Source organism: Leptidea sinapis, chromosome 47, assembly GCF_905404315.1.
Source record: "Leptidea sinapis chromosome 47, ilLepSina1.1, whole genome shotgun sequence".
NCBI classification, from domain to species: Eukaryota; Metazoa; Arthropoda; class Insecta; order Lepidoptera; family Pieridae; genus Leptidea; species Leptidea sinapis.
Window position 1 is genome coordinate 2,669,235 of NC_066311.1, and position 20,084 is coordinate 2,689,318.

At 35.1% G+C, this 20,084-nt stretch overlaps 2 long non-coding RNA genes across 2 annotated transcripts in view; one reads left to right on the forward strand and one right to left on the reverse strand.

Moving 5' to 3' along the window:
- The window catches only part of LOC126978216 (uncharacterized), a 112,069-nt gene that overhangs the window by 44,855 nt on the left and 47,130 nt on the right, over positions 1-20,084 (reverse strand). The window lies entirely within an intron of this gene.
- Positions 12,542-20,084, forward strand: part of LOC126978214 (uncharacterized) — a 38,753-nt gene continuing 31,210 nt past the window's right edge. The window contains exon 1 of the long non-coding RNA XR_007732540.1: positions 12,542-12,659. This is a non-coding gene — a long non-coding RNA (uncharacterized LOC126978214). The remainder of the gene's footprint in view (positions 12,660-20,084) is intronic.

The window sequence follows — 20,084 nt, forward strand, 5'->3', positions numbered from 1 at the left end:
TTTCATACGCGATTTCAATAGTAAGTAAGTAAGTAAGATCTTTATTTGTTGACTAGGGTAATACATTATAGATACATTACTTAAATACAGTTTAGCTCTCCAAGTCGTGCCCGTTATTGAGCATACAAATATTTGACATATAGATATTATAATCCAATCATAATAATTATCATAAAACAAAATTGATTACATCATGAAATAAAGTTAAATTAAATTAATTGTATCATGAAGTTAAAAATAAGAGCGACCATATCATTATTAAGAAAAAATATTACAAATGTCATAGTTAAATTAAAAATTATGTTCAAAATACGCAGTTACTAAATACTTATTTGTCAATGTTACTTCAAGGCTTCAAAGTCATTTTCTATTAAAAATTCACTGATTTTATAATAACATTTATGCGCTAAATATATTTTAAGTTTATGTTTAAATTCCCTTTTAGGCAAGTTTCTCACATGCTCTGGTAATTTATTATAAATTTGTTGTCCCATGCAGATTATACTTGAGTCTTTTAAAGTGGTGTTTGATTTCTCCAGACATAAGCGATTTTCAAAACGTAAATTTCTCGTTTGGCCTTCGGATCTCGTTTTGTAAAGGTGGGGGTTGTCTTTTACGAAGACAGCTACTTCTAGAATATATAGCGCAGGTACCGTTAAAACTGTGTTACAAGTGAACAGTAAATAAACAAATTCACGTTATATCTAGGAACGAAAACGTCCGAACTATTTCAACATTCTAGAGTGTTTTGGTAGTAGAAATTTCGATATTCAATAGTATATAAACCGACATTTAGTAATTTTCCATCAGAGGAACGGCTTTCAAATAATCGTGAAAGGATAGAAAGATCTACAAAAATTTAAACTGAAGAAGAAAGAGCACTTACTATTGATGCACGCGATCATGATGAACGCGATCACGAGTAAAATTATTGTTCAACTTGAAGTGGAAAAGATCTCAAGTAACGAAATAATAGCCAATCTAAGCCAACAACGAGCTGCTACATGTATGAGTCTAGAACTTGAAGCTTTCCATCATGATTGCAAAAAATAATAGTAAACATCCAGATATTGTCATCGGAAAAATGAATATGATATGCAAGTATTGCCATGCACGGAAATTTATAGGCGAAACTGCCGATATTTGCTGTTCGAGTGGTAAAGTCAGTTTACCAGAATTAGATGTACCACCACCACAATAACTTGCATATAAGACAAGAGACTCACCAGATTCCAATCATTTCCTACAAAATATACGACGTTACAACTGTTGTTTTTCAATGACTTCATTTAAAGCTTCATTAATACATACAGCACCAAAGCTGCACCATTCCTAGCTATGATGACTTTAAAACAGTTAGCCAAAGATGAAGCTCGACGTTTTTCTGATGCAGCAGAAGTGGTGAATACCAGATTTCATACTGATTACGTATTGCACGGGAGCCATGACCTTGAATCCGCAAAAAGGTTAAAGCAGAACTTATAGCACTGTTAAGTTCGGGTGGATTCAATCTCAGAAAATGGTCATCTAACAAACTATAATTATTTGATGAAGATAAGGAGAACAGTTCAAATAACCACACGTATAATTTCAAGAAGCACCAAGAGTCAACAAAGGCCTTGGGATTACAATGGAAAACAAATGATAAATTTATGTTGAACCTCATATTAGAACCATCGTTAAAGCTTACCAAACGCACTTTATTGTCTGACATATCAAGTTCTTATTCCAGGAAATTTGATTACTTGATCTTCAATGGGATGATATATTGCCAGAAACCATTGTTATAGATGAGACACCATAAGAAATAACTTAAATAATAATATAAAGCATATTAATATACAAAGTTGGCTACAATGCAACGTTAATGACACCACTGAGCTTCGAGGATTCTGTGATGCATCTGTAAAGGCTAATGCATGCGATATATATGCTAGGATTCATAAGAATGACCAAAACAAATTGTCGGTTGTTATCGTAGCATCAAAAACACGGCTTGTTCCATCAAAGAAGATTATTTCGCTACCTAGACTAGAACTATGCATCGCTGTGTTACTATCAAAGCTGATAAAAACTACACGTAAATGTTTGTCTAAATTTAAGAATGACTTTCCATGGCAGGGCATTTAACGCAATCATACCTTTGTCAACAATATTGGATTATAGGCGGATACAGTGCAGTTAAAATGAGGATAAGAAAATGCGTTATATGTAGAAGGCACAATCCTACGAAACATAACCAATTATTGAGTGATTCACCACCAGCTAGAACCAATATTTCGAGACCATTTTATTATACAGGAGTTTTTGTTGATATAAAGTCAGCCAAAGGACGAGGAATGAAATGTACCAAAGGATACATTGCTGTATTAATATGCATGACAACCAAGGGTATTCATCTTGAACTTGAATCCGATCTTACCGCGTCTGCCTTTATTGCACCTTTCTTTCGACTCTCAGCTCGTCGCGGAATTCCAGGTCACATGAACAGTGACAACGGAAACAATTTCATAAAATCCAACAGAATGCTGCAGGAAGAGATTATCAACTTCAAATCCATGATAGATGACCAGTTCTATACGCAGATAACTGAAATGCAAATTAGGAGAACAAAGGTTGACATACGAGGAATTATCAAAGCTCAAATAGAAGGTACTCTGAACTCCAGACCTTTGTGCCCCTTGAATGAAGACCCAGATGATTTAGATTTCCTCACACCGGCTCATTTCCTATCAAGTGGTCCAACGTTAAGCATTGTCCAGACTGAAAAGGATTTACGTACCAGATGGCAGCTCACTCAAAAGATATTTCTTGATGTGTGGAAGAGATGGCGGACAGAGAACCTAACATTACTGAACGTTTGGTCTTAGTGGCTTAGTGCCCAACGCATTATGAAAATAGGCGTTATTGTTATAATTAATGACACCAATCTCCCACTGGGAAAGTGGGCCCTGGGCAGAGTCGTGGAGCTTCATCCAGGAAACAATGAGTGGGTCAGAGAAGTAACTGTCAAGATAAAAAACGGTAGTATCAAAAGACCTATCCTAAGGCTATATTATTGCTAGTAGATCAGTTTTCAAACCATGATAACCAGGATACTAATTTGGATCCCGAATCACCACCACAGCAACCTATAATACAACCAGCAACATCGAGACGGAGACCACAAGAGAAGAGGAATTTACCACTACGCTACCATGATACTCCTTTTGTTCACATTTTTTATACCTCCATCAGAAGGAAACCATAAGGTTGTTAATATAAATCAAACGCAAGGTTTATATTTTGATAAGATATCAAAAATACTTATCGGACAAGATGAATGGAAATTTGTTGTTTTTTATTATATATACCATATTTGCAAGGAATTATCTTAATAGAAAATAATAAAGACTATTTAAACACTACGTGCACAAAACTATCAGGCAAAGTTCATAGCGAGTATATTATTACAAGAACGTCGTAGTAACAACGAGTTGCAATTATACAATAACTTATTGTCGAGTAATTTATTTATTTATTTAAGATTACCTACAGAAACTACAACATACATTCCACTATAATTACAACATACTTAAACAATTATAATTGCAATTCTACTTATAGGCAATCAGACATGCATGAAACATAATTTTATGACGATTGTTTGACGGCTATATAAAATAACGAATTATATAAATCTAAAAAATATTTTACAACTACTTCTACACAAATACGAAGAAAAATATATAAGAACAAATTTAAATTATATTTTATTTATTTTAAATATTATTAATATTAGTATTAAATGTTTGACACCTGTCAACTAAAGTAACATGTAGCCGTTAAGGCTGCAAAGCAGAGAAAATGTTAATTTTCATTAATATTCATGTTAATATTCAGTACTCACATGCTACAACGAATGGATTTTATATAAATTTGTTCTTATCTACTATTTGCTTCCAGAAATTACAGCTGCTTTCTTGAAAAGTGAAATGTGTGAATGTAGCAAATCAAGTAAATGGAAACCACGATTAAAACAATCCCGATCTCTTTCAACATGTTCTTGTTTAAGAAATGATTGCTAACTATTATGAACTTTTATGAAAAAACTAATAAATAGTATTACAGCTAAAGTTCCCCTTTGTAGCTCACATATAAAATGTAATAGAGTTATAAATAAGATCGGATCGATTATTAGTAAATTATTTATCTATAAAAATATTTAGTACCCGGTAGTAAAATTATCATGGCTCGTAGTGCGAAAGGCAGTCAACATCAAGCTCAAATATCGCAGCCTGCCAAAACTATCACCAATAGTAAAATAATAAAAGGTACTATACCATATTATTTCAAACTAAAAAGTAAAGAACAAAATAATGACCTCAAAAGCGATTCATTTTTTCGAGTCCAAATTTTATCTTAATATAATGCATCAGAATATAGCAAGCGTTTTAAGTAAAAAAGATCTACTAAACATAGCTCTAACTGAACTTTTTATAAAATGGAAAAGTAGTAGATGTTATATGTCTATCCGAAACATTCGTGAATGCAGAAAACAGATCTAATATTAAGTTGAATGGATATACAATGGTATCTGCTTTTTGTAGACTTAAGCAAAAGCGTGGTGGGGTCTGCATTCTAGTCAGAGACTATATTGAGGCTGTAAAATTTGATGTCATGGATGAGCTATGTGTAGAATATTCTTTCGAATGTTGTGGTTTAAGAATACCAAAGCACAAATTAATTGTAATATGTCTATACAGGACGCCGAATTCGAACGTTGCTGAATTTTTGAATAAGCTTGATTTACTTTTACACAAATTAAGATATTGGGAGACCAGTAATATTGTGATTGTTGGTGATTTTAATATCGACACTCTAAAAAATACTAAAACGAATCTGGAGTTTACAAATTTATTGCGAAATTATAATTTTTTTAAACATATTAATGAACCTACTCGGCAAAAATCCTGTATTGACCTCTTTGTTAGTAATATAGAAAATGCCACAGGGGAGATTCGTCAGTTAGGCCTATCGGATCATGACACAGCACAATTCTTAGTAGTACCGACAAAAATAAATAATTCAACACCGTCGTATAAGTTAATTTTCAAAAGAGATTTATGTAATCAAAACATAAACAAATTTAAGGACTGTATAAAAAGTCTTAACTGGATAGACGTGTATGATGCCCAGAAATTGGACGAATCTTTTGATGAATTTTACAATACATTAATCATATTTTATAAATTATGTTTTCCTCTTCTTAAGTATAAAATTAATGTTTCAAATTCAAAAATAAAATGGTTGTCCAGAGGTATAAAAAAATCATGTGCAACAAAAAGAAAATTAAGGTATCAATATTATAAGAATAAAATACCTGCCAACAAAAACAAATTTAATAATTATTCAAAGATTCTCAACAAGTGTATAGACCTAGCTCAGAGAAGTAGTAACAACAAATATATACTTTACTCGAAAAATAAATGCAAAGCTTCGTGGAATGTGATTAAAAATAAAACTAACTCTAATGTAGGAAGTATCGATGAAATTAAATATGAAAATAAAATTATAAATAATCCAACTCAGATTGCTACTATTTTTAATAATTATTTTATAAATACAGTCACACAAAGTCAAAGTCAAAATGTAAAAAATAAAAAACCTACATATAAATTAAAACATAACAATTCAAATATTTTCTTAATGCCAACTGATGAAATGGAGATAATAACCGTTATTAAGTCACTTAATAATTCAAATTCCACGGGCTGCGATGAAATAGCAACAAAGGTAATAAAGGAATGTGCAAAGGAACTAGCTCCAGTCCTAGCCTACTTAATAAATCTATCTTTTGAAGAAGGTACTTTCCCATCAAATTTAAAAAAGGCAAAAGTAACACCTTTACTCAAAGCGGGTGATAAAAAGGATACTAACAACTATCGACCAATCACACTCATTCCTGTTATCTCAAAAATTTTTGAAAAGATACTGCCACAAGCGATTAACATCTTTTTTAACTAAACATAATATCATTTTGGAGGAACAAAATGGTTTCCAAAAAGGAAAATCAACAACTTTAGCGTGTTTTTCGCTAATAAAAGAAATATCGGAATGCATGGATACAAAAATTCCAGTAACATCAGTATTTTTTGATATGAGCAAAGCTTTTGACAATGTTTGTCATGAAAAACTATTAGATAAATGCGCTCAATATGGTATTCGAGGTCTAGCAAATGACTGGCTTAAAAGTTATCTTTCAAACCGTACTCAATACGTTGAAATTGCTAAATTAAATAATAAACAAGAAGTAATACCTTATCGATCAGAACTTAGACTTAAAACAAAAGGTGTACCACAAGGAAGTATATTGGGTCCACTTCTATTCATAATCTACATAAACGACTAACCTAGCATTACTACTAATAACTGTACTCTTTTTGCTGATGACATCTCTATTGTAATTAAATGTAACAATGAATTGACATATGATATAGAAATTAATAAAACAATAAAGGACACAATTGAATGGCTTACTGAAAATAACCTGACTGTAAATATAAAAAAAACAATGTATATGCAGTATTATAATAAGAATGGGAAAGGAAAAGATATTAATGTTAATTATCATAATGAGAATATTAAAGAAGCACAACTTGTCAATTTTCTTGGTATTTCTTTAGACAGCAACTTGTCCTTCAAGTCACATGTTGACAAAATTAGCAAAAAAATTAACCAACATGTATTTGTCCTCAAACGCGTATCAAAAACAATAGGTGAAAAAACAGCGCTAATGGCATATCATGCATTCGTGGTTTCAGCTTTAAGATATGGATTGGTCATATGGGGCAACTCGGTGAGCATAGGGCATTTATTTATTGGACAGAAGAAGTGTATCAGGGCGGTTTGTGGAGCCGGCCCCCTAGATTCTTGTCGACCGCTATTTAAAAAATTGAAAATTCTATCGCTGCCATGCCTATACATTTATGAAATAAGCCTATTTGTTCAAAAACATATGTTTGATTTCTATACAAAAAAAAGCCAGAAGGTTTTAAATACAAGGAATCCAAATAAACTCATAATGCCCTTCTGTAGAACTGCATCTTTTAGTAGAAATTGTTTCAGCATGTCTGTGAAAATATATAATAAATTGCCCAATGAATTGAAAGATTTACCGTTCAAAGTTTTTAAAAGAAGACTGCATCAGTGGTTAACAAATAAGTGCTTCTATAGTTTAAATGAATTTTTCAATACAAAATGAATTAGTCTATTTGATAATAATATATGTAAATTAATATACTTTTATGACATTGAATTTGTTAATATTATACATAGGTACTAAATGAATTATTAAGTTATTTACGTCTCATATTATAATATATTAAAATTTCATTTTATAAATATTATTGATATCATTGTGAAATCCGACATGTTTCAATATAACAGTACGATTAGTGTTTAGACAATCTTGTAACATATTTTGCATGTCAATTGACGAAACATATTGGATTATCCATTATATTGTTAACACCTTAAGTACAATGTTTCCTGCAAATAAATTTCATTTCATTTCATTTCATTTCATAAATATATAGTATACGGCTTATGTAGAATTATTGTTACTTAAAAAGGAGCACTACTCTGGTTGTGAAACTATTAATAAGATACCCCCTAAAACACTTAAGTTACATTATCAAAATATTTAAGGATTTTCAAGTAAAGAATTAATAATAGAATTATTTTTAGAAAGATATAATTATGAAATTTTGTGTTTAGTTGAACATTGGTTACAGGAACATCAATTGTTATTTAATTATAAAAATTATACGATTATTTGTTCATTCAACAGAAAATGGTGGTGGATCCCTTATATTAGTCCGTAATAAAATAAAAGTAAAAGAGAGAAAAGATATTGTGGCATTGTCGATTGAACAAACCATAGAGATCTCATGCGTGGAGCTAGAAAATTACTTAATAGTCTGTGTGTACAGGCCACCATATCAAAATAATCTTTGTAAATTTTTATTGGTAATGGAAGATATACTAACTAGACTCTCAAAAAATAACAAACATTTAATGGTTTGTGGAGACTTTAATATTAATATCTTGGATATTTGTAAAAGCTCAAACGACTAACTCAACTTATTTAAATCTTTTGACCTTCCTCATTTATTTCATTAGCCGACGAGAACAACTTCAACAACTGCGACTTGCATTGTCAATGTGTTTACTAATTTTAATTGCTTTGATTGTAAAATTATAAAAAATTAATTAAATTAATAATATACAGTCTGATCATAGCGGGCTTAGTGTATCTCTACCTTTTTCTCAGTTTATTATCGTCAAAAGTAGACCAATAACTAAGAAGCAGATAGTAAAGCTTAACTCAATATTATATAAACTGTTACAAGAACAAAATTATGATTACAGTAATCCGAATAACTATTATAATAACTTTTTTAATATAGTGCAGCCAGTATACGCTGAAAATTTTAAAAGGAAAGAGACAAAAATAAATTTGAAACAAAAATTTAATGATTGGGCTTTTAAAGGTATACGCCTGAGCATGGACCATTTATTTGAACTGTATGGTCATTGACATGTAATTATAGTGTGAAAGAATATTTAAAAACCTATTCTAAAATTACAAAAATGTATGTAAAAAGGCCAAAGCACTTCACGTATTAAATAAAATAAAAAATCAGATAATAAAATATAAACTATTTGAAAGTTAATGACGAAACTGTCAAAATAAAAAGGCATGTATCTGACTTTACCAAAATAAAGGATAATAAACTAATTAGTTGTACTAAAGAAGTAGCAAAGGAATTTCAAAGCTACTTCACTAATATTCCCTTAAAAACTACCTAAAACTTGAATTCGTCAGCTTTATTTTCCACTTATTTGCTAAAAAAATCAACACCTTCATGTGATAATTTATTGAATTTTCGGCACATAGATTCCACAGTCATTGTTAAAACTTTAAAATTAATTAGTAAGAAATATACTGAAGACATATGGGGAATGTCTGTCAATTTATGTCATAATATTATAATTGACACAATAGCACCCTACTTAGCCACACTTTTTAATAACTGCGTGGACACAGGAGAATTTCCAGACTTAATGAAGGTGAGCAAAGTTGTTCCATTATTGAAGGATGGGAATAAAACCGAACCCAGTAATTATAGACTTATTTCTGTGCTCCCAGTACTGAGCAAAGTTTTAGTAAAAATTATGCTCAACCAAATGCTCTCCCACTTCAATTTAAATAACATATTGGTAAAAGAACAATTTGGATTCACTAAGGGTCGCAGCACTATCGATGCCGGCTCTGTACTTTTTCAACATGATTTTCAGGCTTGGGAGAGGTCTAAAAATATTATTGCAATATTTTATGATTTGTCTACTCCTCGAAATTTCACATTTGGGGAAAAGTCTTAGTTCAGCTGCTTACGCTGTAAGAAAAGTAAGACAGCTTGCTGATGTAACTACAGCTCGTATTGTTTATTTTAGTTACTTCCACAAAATTATGACATATGGCATACTGCTGTGGGGTCGAGCAGCTGATATACAGTCTATATTTATACTGCAAAAAGGGGAATTAGAAGTATTTATAATCTACGTAGCCGTGATACATTGAGAGAAATTTTCATAATGACGGTGCCTGGACAATATATATATAAAAATATTATGTATGCTCGAAGAACTTTTAAAAATTTTGATAGAAATTGTGATAAACATTATTTTAATACGAGAAACAAATATAAACTAGCATGTCCAAAATACAGATTGTGTAAAGTTAATAATTCTTTTGTGGGCCTATGTATTAAATGTTATAATAAATTACCTGAAAATATTATTAGTCTTAGTGAAAATAAGTTTAAGTTTGTTATTAAGAACATACTATCACAAGATGCGTATTGTAAGGTAGAAGAATATTTAAATGACAAAATTATTTGGAACAATAATTGTAATTTAGTGACAAAACAAAATAAATAAATGATAGGTAACAGGTATTATATGTACAATACCATCGATGACATTTATATTTTTATTATAGACATTTATATTGTTATTATTGTTACATTTATATTTTTACGATAATGTATTAAATTATTCTATTGTATTTATGACGTAGAAAAGTGTATTGTATATACAATACACTTTTCTACGTATAAAGGTATCTAGGTATATACCTACTTTCAATAAATTGTTTTGATTTGATTTGATTTGACTATTATTATTCTATCAGTCCTAGGAACACCGTGTCCAGAATAGAAATATTGTGTTCGCCACTCATACGTCATCACACATTCGTCGTCAAGTCCTGCCGCATTTAGGAACCGTGGTATCTTCTTAACGCGAGTGTAAAAAAAATCACCTGAAAGCAGAGTGTAGTCACCAAGGATTATATTACGCTTATGCGTTAGTGGGCCGCAATCCCACAGGAGCGAGGAGGCGAGGCAAAATCCACATTATTTTTCTTGTCTGATTCCTGATTTCCCATTTCTGATACTGAGGTGTCTGTTTAGGCAACAGTGCGCATTGATTTTTTCTGTTCAGGGATAGGGCTTCATTCGCGTCTCTACTATTGAATGCCTTTATCAGTGCTTTGGAATGGTTTATACCTCTTCAGTTGCTCCAGCGTTTAAGTATTTCTTTTTGACATTGTTTTCTCAGGGTTTCCGAGCTCATCGACTGTTTCACTGCCTATGACTCCGGCATACCCTGGGACCCATCTGAGAATCAGCCTATTTTTTATGCCTATTGTGCTTAGGCAGTCAATGCAGTTTTGTCTAATTTTGACGCCGTTTAGTCTGCATCTTAGGCCAACAATGCTGCCTGACTGCCAGAGTGAATGTATATATTTTGGTTGAAGTAGCCTTTTTGGACATTGGTATCCGCTCATTCTAAAATGGCGTATACCTGCTTGAATTATGTAGGCAAAACTCCCCAGGTTTGTGCTGGGCTTAAGCCTGGGGTGTTCTCCATAGACCCCACTGCCAAGTTAATTTTCCACTTTGGACATTAGTGGACCCATAAGAGCTCCATCCCGTCATTGAATTCATTCACTCGTCCTTGGAAGGTAGTTCCAGAATATAGTGATTGACAGTTATTAATTGTAGGGTCATTTGATCAGGTATCATGCCTAATATATGGTCTAGCAATAATGAGTCTTCTAAATTCCGTTAGCGTTTGCGCATTTAGTTAAATCAAATCAAATCAAAATCACTTTATTCATGTAGCTCAAGGAAATGACACTTATGAATGTCAGAATTTTTTTTTCTTATTGAATCTAGCGCTACTTCGTAAAGGGTTGAGCTAATTTGAAGAAGTAGCTAGAAACTCATTGCCACTCTTTTAAATCCATATTTACATTATCATTGTTTTACAAATGATTTGAATCACGATATAAAGTGATGCAACAAATATACTCAAACGTCAAATAGTCCAATGCCTCACACGAGTAAGTCAAAAAAAAAAGTAAATGTAAATTAATACAAAACCAAAGTTATTGAGTACACTAGCTGCATCATCCACACTCACCGTAAATAAATAAAGGTATTCTGTGAGCATTTTATAAGGGATTATATATTCAAAAAATATGTATACAATAACTTTTAAGAATCTGAAGCAGAGCTTCTGACAACAGGATCAGCCATCGCCTCCCTCAACCATATTTTAGGGAGGGACGTTATTCCAAGAAAAACAGCGCTATCAACTATATCTAATTTCTCGTTTTTAAGCTGTATTAAGTAATAAGTAATTAGCTTTAAACCAATGTAGAACTTTAGTCAAAGCATTGTTAACAACATCACAATATAGTTAGCAACGGTGTATTTTAAACATGAGTGATGTATCATCAGCCAACAACACAATTTGATATTTATCCTTTGCAATATAAGGGAGCTCATTTATATAAATAAGGAATGAAAAAGGGTCCTAAAATCGAGCCCTGTTGAACCCCCATTTTGACTAGTGATATAGAGGACCGATTTCCATTAACATCCACCTTTTGTAGTCTAAAATTTAAATAGGATGTCATTAACACCAATGCTTTATTTCTAATACCGTAATGGTGAAGTTTTCTGACTAATGTTTCGTGTTCAACACAATCAAACGCCTTGGATAAGTCTCAAGTTGGATAAGTTACATGACCCCCCAAGTGGAAGAGGCGGTAGGTTAAGCAATGCCTCAACAGCCGCACATAATCCCTCCCTCCATCCCTCCTCAAGTCCACTGACTTCATGGCTTCAGTAACCAACATACAAGCAAGGCTTTCTTACCTATCTGAAGTTGTTTTCTGGCTGGCTTTGTTCCACCACACAATGGAAGCGTTGGTAGTTGTTGGTCTCATAATTGCTATTTTATTACAATATATTATAGGACAGGATATGGAGGCAGAGCTAGTTAGCTATGTAGTATCTATTTTAATTAAAAATACATTATACTTTCATAGCGCGATAAGCTGAACTTTTTGTAAATTATTAATTAAAATGGAAAAAAATAATGACTCCTTAAAAACTACCTATATATATAATGACTTCCTTAAAGGGATCCTATATAAAGCAAACGAAGTAGGTTTACATTACTACTAATCGGCTGAAAGTCTCCTCATAGTGTGTCACGTTGATAGAAGGAAATAAAACCATTCGCCATGAAACTATTACTTTGTAAGTATTATATATTTCTTTCCACCGTTTGATCACATGCGTTAAGTGATGATTGTGTTTAAAATAATTACTATTTAATATTATATAGTAGATTGATGTTCTTGCTACTTTTCATTGAAATAATTTTTAGTTTTTGGAATCTATCGATAAACTTGTTTGAAAGTTATTCCAAAAAAACACCTATGATTTTTTAAATATGTTTTGAGATTTCTTAAAATCCACCGGTCCGAATCGGTCTGTTTTGTCAAGTCTTTCGAATGGCGCCAACCGCGATGGAATCGGTGGATCTGTTCAAAAGTCATAAGAGATTTACATACACACATACATTTAGAGGTACGGACACCATCGCGGGATATCAGGGAAGCTTCCTAGGACCTTAAAACGCCGAGATCAATCTCGATTTTCGTCAAACCAAGAAAGAGATTTTTTTTTAATTTTATATTTTCTTAGCGGGATGTTTAAAAGAAAGGCCCACTGAGTGAGCCCGTTCTAATGTCTAAAACATAAATTTTCGAATTGGTGGTGGCGGTTTTTAATGTTCAGTTAGTATTTGAACATCGTGTTTTGAATAAAAAAAAGTTAAATTTCAATATGATTTGTCTTTTCAGTTTAAATTATCAGCTTTCAGATCCTCTACCGTTTGTTTCATTTTAAATGTCATGCTCATATTTAAAGAACTAAACATTTTCATTTCAGTTGTTACATTGATTTTATCAATCGTTGCTTGGGCAAGTGCAAAATCAAAACTCTTCTGTGATTTAGCGTGTGCACATGACTACGTTCCTGTCTGTGGAAGTAATGGACAGACATATGACAACAAATGCATGTGAGTTTTCCGAAAAATCAATTAAGATAAAGATAATTCTGTGATAATAAGGTAGAGCTTATAAATTTAAAAAATATTATAAACAAAACATAACACATGAAGTGCGTACCATCAATTAAAATCAATAATCGCCCCTTAGGTGGCTGTGATACACACACACACGGTGATCACTTATCATCATTTTTGTTGAGAACGATACACTTTTAAGTATGTTCAACTATTCTTAGTATATTTTGCTCTTTTATCGCTGCTGCTAGTTATAATAAATTGATAATTTTTCATGGTACGACAACAAGTACAGTAAATAAGTAGATTGCAAAACAAAGGAAGTTTATGTGTAGAAAGATAAAGAAATATAATGAATTGTCTCATGACAACTGTAATAAATTCTGACACGGCTAGGGATCATAACAGTGAGTTCCTGTGCCGATTTTCCGGCATCTTTTCATGTGTTATGAAGTTTTATATGTTGGAAAAGGTAACTTCATTGTATAAGGTATCTTGCTCATCCAGTTGCAATTTTTCAGAAATAATGAGCTATTGAATCATATACTTATGATCTGGTATATTTGGCACAATTAGAGCTTATAGAAGTTTTTTTTTTAAAGACGAGGGACGAGTAACTGATACGACCTGCCCGTTATAATGCAGTGCCGCTCAGAATTCTTGAACCCTAAAAATTCTTAAGGACACTGCAATTGCGCTCGTCACCATGATACATAAAATGTTCATTCTCATAAATGTTCATTGAGTCTCATGTGCCCAGTAATTTCACTAGCTACAGCGCCCATCAGACCAAAATACAATAATGTTTACAAATTATTGCTTCATGGCAGAAATAGGTCGTTGTGGTATTCATAATCTGGCTGGCATTCTGTGCAAAGGAAATTCTCCCACTGCTGAAACATGAAATGCCTTTGTTTTAACAGACTGCGAGGGAAGTCGGGCTTAAAGAATTACTTTTGCTAAGAGTATGTATGAGTCGATGAAATTGTTAAATATTTTATAAAGATACATTGCGCCTTAATACGTGCGGCTATTCCTAAGCAGTCTCTATCGAACTCTATCCAAAGTTGGATAGAAACTGCAAAAACCAAAGCTAAATATAGTTCTTTGGAGGAGGCTTTTACCCAAAAGAGGTCCATACAAAACAAGATTAAATAATTCTTATTTTTGCATGGAATCAAATAAAGTCTCATTATTATGCCTAAGCAACATTATACCTAGTGACAATGATAATATTTTCGTTAAGTAAATCTAAATATTATATTGGAAGATTTGTGCTGATATTCTTATTATAATTATGTAGTTAAATATGTTAATACCATCAATAATTGAAAACTTAGAATTAATCATAAGTGTGAGCGTTTAATCTATTCTAATTATTCTTACTTTTCACATTACAGATGTGAGTGTCGCGGTGCAAGGATTGCTCACAAAGGCAAATGCTAACAAAATCATGAAGCAAATAAAAGAAAGTAATAAAATTCAAAACAAAATATAGCAATAAATCATTCAATTATTTGTTTTATTTAAAAGAGATGTACTTAAGTCACAGGATTCTCAATAATAATGGCCATATGTTATATTTGGGACTATATATTAATTATTTTTCAATATATTCCTTCACTATATTTATTACGTCAGTATCCATCTCTACTCTGTGACTATATACACACTTTTACATTCTTTGAAATCATTGTTTAAAGTAGGAAGTTGTTCCAGTCCTCCCGAGGGACGTAGTTGTGGGAGCGCTTGAAGTTAAGCGATATCCTCAGAAACTATATTTTTGTTTCGTCAACGTTCAAATTAAATTCTGGAATTATTATAAGCCAGTGATTGTTGGTATATTTCTTTCCGGTATATGGAACCCGAACTACAAATGAAATCGATTTCATAATGAGCAACACGCCAATCAGAATATCAAATGTAGAAATACTAAATCAAATAAAATTTCACTCAGATCACAGACTACTTAGAGCAACTTTCAAATTAAATACACCAAAAAGAAGCAGAAAGACCTACCATTCATCCCTTAAGTCACTTTAAAACGAATATGAATCAAAAAGATATATAGAAAATTTAAAACATAATATCAACCAACTCGGCACCTCTTATCACACAAAGATCTACAAAATTACTAAAACAAAGTGAAAGAACAAATCTGATAGCAACAAAAAATAAGACAAAAGATATGAAAGAGGAGCTCAAAAACTTGTTTAAAAAGACAGGTAAAGCTATAAAGAATGACTACAATAATCACAGAAAACGAATTATAGAAAAAAATCTAAATACGTACAGAAACTCAAGACGAACTAACAAAGAACTAAATAAACACAAATATTGGATACAAAAATTCAAAAGTAATGATGAGAATTTCTACAAACAGACAAGAAGTGCTGAGATATGCCACAGAATTCTATAGAGAATTATACAGCAGACCATCAGAATTTGCATACGAATATATTAGTGACGAAGATATTATTTCAAGAGAATCAAACCAAATAATAGAATATATAACTGAAAAAGAAATACTATTACACTTAAAGAAACTAAAATACGACAAATGACCCGGGCCAGATAGTATTAGCAATGAAGCGTTGAAGAAAGGAGCTCTTCAACTCGTGTCACACTTAACGACTTTTTAATATGGTGCTTGAAACTGAAACAGTACGTACGCATTGCTGCAAATCCGACATTATTTTGTTTTACATAAGGGGTAGCCCACTGGACATCGGAAATTATAGACCGATCAGCCTATTATCAAATATATACAAGCTGTTTGCGTCTATTCTGCAGAACCGCATAAATGAACATTTAGATAAGAGGCAAACGTTTGAACAGGCTGGATTCCGTGCTGGCTTTTCAACACAATATGACCATATAAATGTAATGGAACAACTTTTAGAGAAACACAAAGAAAATAATTGCGAATTGTATGTTGCTTTTGTAGACTACTTAAAGGCGTTCGATACAATGACTCACAATTCTGATATATAAATATTCTGAATAATCTATTACGATATAGACAATGCTGTTATCATAAGGAAAAGCTTACTATTTTTTTTTATAGAATAGGAGGACAAACGAGCGTACGGGTCACCTGGTGTTAAGTGATCACCGCCGCCCACATTCTCTTGCAACACCAGAGGAATCACAAGAGCGTTGCCAGCCTTTAAGGAAGGTGTACGCGCTTTTTTTGAAGGTACCCATGTTGTATCGTCCCGGAAACACCGCACAAGGAAGCTCATTCCACAGCTTTGTAGTACGAGGGAGAAAGCTTCTTGAAAACTGCACTGTGGAGGACCGCCACACATCCAGATGGTGGGGATGATATCCTAACTTGTGGCGTGTCGTGCGAGGGTGAAATTCGGCGGCAGGAATCAAGTTAAACAGCTCTTCGGAACACTCCCCGTGATAAATGCGGTAGAAGACACACAATGAAGCGACGTCTCTACGCAACGCCAAGTGATCCAGCCGTTCACAGAGTACTGAGTCCCCGACAATTCGAGCTGCTCTACGTTGCACGCGGTCAAATGGATCCAGCAGATACTGGGGTGCACCAGACCAGAGATGACAGCAATGTTAGCAAAGCGCTAGAATGTGGGCCGGCTTGCCGTGATGATGACGCCCAGCTTCTTCGAAGCCAATTTGGCTTTGCCCTCCAGATGGCCATGGAATTGGCAATTGCTCGAGATTTCGAGACCCAGTATTCCGATATTAGGCGCGGCTTTAAGGGAAGTGTTCTCGAAGAGCGGTGATACGACAAATGGGGTTTTTTTAGTGGTAAACGCGCAAACTTGAGTCTTCTGGGGGTTAAATTGGACAAGGTTCAATTTACCCCATTCCGCGACCTTCTCGAGAGAGGACTCGATAGAAGACACAAGTTTTTTCCGGCACTGGTCGACGATTTCCCGAGAGAGACCTGCATGGCCCGTGTATACAGCATCACCAGTGCTGTCATCTGCATAGCAATGCATGTTGGAGGTGTCCAACATATCATTGATATGCAGAAGAAACAGCGTAGGAGATAGCACACAGCCTTGGGGCACTCCAGCATTCACGGGCTTCGGGTTCGAGCAATATCCGTCGACGACGACCTATATGCTACGCCCAGTGAGGAAGCTGGAGGTCTACTTGCACAAGCTCTCGGGAAGCCCAAATGATGGAAGTTTTGAGAGGAGCACCTTGTGCCATATACGATCAAAGGCCTTCGCCATATCCAGGCTAACTGCCAGGCCTTCCCCCTTGCTTTCAATAGCCGCTGCCCATCTATGTGTTAGGTATACTAGAAGATCACCTGCCGACCGTCCATGGCGAAAGCCGTACTGTCGGTCGTTGATCAACTGGTGACTCTCTAGGTATACTAAAAGCTGGCGGCTAATTATGCTCTCCATGATTTTGGAGAGCAGGGAGGTGAAAGCAATAGGCCTGTAGTTTGCCGGATCCGAACTGTCTCCATTTTTTTGGATCGGATGGACAAGGGCTGACTTCCATGAGTCAAATTCAAATTCAAATTCAAATTCAAATTCAAATATTTTTATTCAAAATAGGATTTAAAATCACTTATTGAACGTCAAAATCTACCACCCATTCAAAAGAGACCAGAGAAGAATGGGCGCAAGAAACTCAGCGGGTTTTTTTTTTAATATAAAATATGGATTACAATGTAATATCGTACAATAAACATTTTTAATTAAAGAGCAGGGACTACGCCTTTGGAATAAGAGTGCCGGACTAAACGCGTTAGCACCGGCGTCAACTCAGGGGCCCACTTCTAAGCACGATTGGAGAAATGCCATCCGGCCCGCTCGACTTCCTGACGTCCAACGAAAACAGAGCTCGCCTAACAGTTTTCTGTCTGAACTGTACTTCAGGCATAGAGCTCTGACACCGCGGGATGGTCGGCGGTGTTTTTCCGTTGTCGTCAAGAGTCCAGTTGGAGGCGAAAAGAGCGCACAGGAGCTCGGCTTTCTCTATTGCCGTATGGGCCAGGGTGTCATTCCTCATGTGCAACGGCGGCATGGACGGCTGGTTGGAGTTACCAAGAGCAGCTATCGACAACGACCAGAACTTGCGTGTTCCGGTCGGGTAACTGGAAAGCTGCTCGCCGATTTTGACGACGTGCTTAGACTTCGCACGGGCGATTTGCCGCCTAAAAAATCTGGAGGCACGGTTATATTTCCTCTTAAGAACTTTGCAGTTCGGATCGTTTGTGCCCAGCGTCGCAACCCAAGTTCGATACGCCTGTTTTTTGCAGTCAGATGCTGCTTTAACTGACGCATCGAACCGGGGCTGTGATCTGCCACCGATCGGTACTACAGAGCTTGGTATAAAAATATCCATGCCCTGCAGTATCACATCGGCTACTGCAACGGCGCAGGCACTAGAATCATCCGAAGGGAAACAAACCTTGCCCCAAGGGTAGGATGCAAAAAAGGAACGCATCCTATCCCAATCTGCTGACTTGTAGTGCCAAACGCGGCGGGTCGCTGGTGGTCTGCGACGGTGGCGTCGGATAGGCACTACACTCCTGACCAGGCAATGGTCGGACGTTCCGAGAGGGGCATCGACACAGACCTGGAAACCATCGGGATGTGTAGTCAGCAGAAGATCTAATAAGGACGACATGTGGCTATCCACATCCGGGAGCCGCGTTGGCGACTCAACCAATTGGGACAGACCATACGCCAATGCAAAATTATGCACAGATCGCCCTGCGTAGTCTGTGGTACGTGATCCAAGCCATTCGGCATTGTGCCCGTTGAAATCACCCAAGACTACGATTTCAGCGGAGGGGATCTGTGCAAGCACGTCGTCAATTGCCGCTTGAACGCAGCCCATGAGATGATCGGTGTCTGCGTTACCACTATGGGACCTGTAGACACACGCATAGATACGGACGCGGTCCTCTAAATCTACGCGGAGCCAGAGAGTAGACAGGTCCCTACCCTCAAAATTGCCGAGACGGCGACAGCAGATATCCTCCCTAACGTACACGCATATCCCGGCATGAGGCAAAAAGTTGTGCCCAATTTTGTACGGGGTACGTTAAATATGACGAATCGCTAGGTCGAGATGTCTGCGTCTCCGTAAGGAAACACAAGGCCGCCTGCGCCGTCTCAAGGTGGTGGTGGACGGCATTTAAATTGGAGTGAATTCCCCTGATATTGCAAAAGCGTGGAGCAGGGTGCCGTGGTGTTACTGCCTCGTTTGTCCTCGGTCATGCGCGGTTCTGTGCCCACCCCAGAATACGAAGCCCGAGCGAGAGTGCTCGGGGAGGGATTCTCCGGCTCTGGTAGAGCCGGTACCCTCCTGGGGTAATATCTTTTTACGGACCGTTTTCATATTTTGTTGGGGAGGGATGGCCTAATTTCCTAATTTATAAAATTTCACTATATATTATAAAACATAGTACTCCGCCGCGTCTGTCTGTTTGTCTGTTCGCGGTAACTCAAAAAACTCTGCACCAATTTTCATGTTGATTTCACAAATGGATAGCTTGGTTCTCAAGGAAGGTTTTAATTTGAATACATTAACGATATTTCTTGAATATGTCGGAAAACTAGGAGCTTTCAACCTCAACACTGCATAAGCCC